The sequence below is a fragment of the Micropterus dolomieu genome, linkage group LG01 (genome assembly GCF_021292245.1).
Source record: "Micropterus dolomieu isolate WLL.071019.BEF.003 ecotype Adirondacks linkage group LG01, ASM2129224v1, whole genome shotgun sequence".
NCBI classification, from domain to species: domain Eukaryota; kingdom Metazoa; phylum Chordata; class Actinopteri; order Centrarchiformes; family Centrarchidae; genus Micropterus; species Micropterus dolomieu.
In genome coordinates, this window is record NC_060150.1 from 46,360,686 (window position 1) to 46,362,818 (window position 2,133).

Below are 2,133 nucleotides of genomic sequence, written 5' to 3' on the forward strand. Positions count from 1 at the left end.
TCAACATCCCGTCCCTCCTGTGACCCACGGTTTGACTGTATGGGTATTCAGAGCCAGTGAGCAGCGGACTTTCAAAATAATAATAATAATAATAATAAAAAGTGTTTACGTGCAATTAAATAATTGTCGGTGTTAATTAGTTAATGCGTTATTGCAGCTCTAGTGATAATATATCCAATGTGTGGTTAAAATGTTGTAACTTAATACCATTTATATACAGTATGTATACATGTATATAAATACCAAATAAGTGAGTCTGCATTTAAATTAAATGTGTCTGAAATTATCAACACAACAGAGAAAACATTTCTATTTGATTGAATGTTTTAGCTACAAGACTTATTTATTAATTAAGTAATTCCGCTACTGATGTAAATGAAACTGTCTTACGGTTTGGAGAAAAAAATTTTTCACTAAATTTAAAGAAATGTAAAGGGAGTTTTGAATAAGGAAAATCATGAGTTTAAGAGAAAGTGCAGTTATGTCCACAGTATCTAATGCTTGGGAATTAAAGTGAATTAGATGTGAACGTCTATCACACACACAGACACACACACACACAGACACACAGGGCGGGTTGTTGTGGGGAAGCAGAAGCTCAACATCTGTCAAATAGTCAATAGTTACACAACAAAGCACGCCTCTAAACACATACACTCTGCACAGAAGACATGATTGCATGCTCAAGCATGTGAACATAAGGACAACACTCTTTGTCTCACACACACACAGACAGAAGTCAACCAAAGGGATAGAGCACGTTATGCTCCCGGTCATCTGTGTATGAAAACAAAGCAGACATGTCACGACCCTGTGTTTGGTTTCTGTTTGTAGTTGTGATACCAGCGTGCCCCGGAGCAAGGCACTGGTTGAGACGCACATAAGCTCATGTCGGGATGAAATGAATCCAGGAGGGTTCACTTCCCCCTTTATACTTTAGAGATACTGTACTGAGATTCTGATTAAACTTGTGTACAGAGACTGGCAGTCAGTTAAGGTGGGATGTAAACACAATGAACTCCTATCATCTGGCAGTTCATGTTCTATATTAACTTTGTCTCTCGTGTTTTCCTGCTAGTCTTAAATAATTTTATTTCATTTAGCCGTTTCTTAGAACATAACTGATGCAGTATGAATATTATTTAAAGCTGAGAGTTTTCAGCTAAATCCACAGTTCCTGTCTCGCTTTACGAAGCTTTAAGTGAGTTTCAGCTAATGTGAAAGTGTCTTGAACCTGCATTCTCTCTAACATCCAGCAGGGGGCGACTCCACTGGTTGCAGAAAGAATTGTGATTGTATAGAAGTCTATGAGAAAAGGAGGCTACTTCTCAGCTGATTTATTACCTCAGTAAACACTCACGCTAATGAGTTTATGTTCTCAGTCGATAGTTTCGAGTCTTCTGCAACACAGCATGATGTTCATTCAGTAAATTATGGTCCCATTTAGAAGAAAATAGACCACAAAGCAGGCGACACTTTAAGGCGGGGCTACCTTGTGATTAACAAGTCGGGAATATTGAATTTTCAGTTTATGAAAGTTACTTGTAACATTTGTACCACTTCCTGTTGTCCAGGCAAAAAGACTGTGGCACGATTACTCATTATTTTACTGTCATCTCCATTCAGCCACACACACACACACAGATATGCACAAATATCCACACACTGTATCTACAGGTACAGATAGAGTGTATCATTAGCCAGCATGCATGCAGAAAATCCACAGATTTAAGTCACGCACACACATCTGTGCTGAAAGCGGGGGTTAGATTAGCCGCCCCATTGGTCCTCTAAATGCCAACTCATTGGTTAATGTTGTGAAGCTGCACGACACGCGATTGAGAGGGAATATGTGAGTGTGTGTGTGTTTCTGCCTCAGTGGGCAGTGTGTAATGACTGCAGCAGCAGCGACGTCGCTCTCTCTGACGTCCTGTTACTGAAAGGTCTCAGGTGTGACTCCTGCAGCAGACAGTGTGTTGCTGAAGTGTCCTTGGGCAAGACGATCAGTCACCCACTATCATAATTTGCTGAGGCTCTGGCATTTCTTCTTGATCACTTCAAACGTCTCTCTCAGTGTGAGGTCAGATTTTCCTCCTGTGGTGAAAACAGACAGGAGTTATAGAGCATGTTGTT

The 2,133-nt window shown here is 40.2% G+C and overlaps 1 protein-coding gene across 1 annotated transcript in view; it reads left to right on the forward strand.

Annotated features, from left to right (window-relative positions):
- Positions 1 to 2,133, forward strand: part of LOC123967520 (sodium channel protein type 4 subunit alpha-like) — a 185,517-nt gene that overhangs the window by 156,142 nt on the left and 27,242 nt on the right. The window lies entirely within an intron of this gene.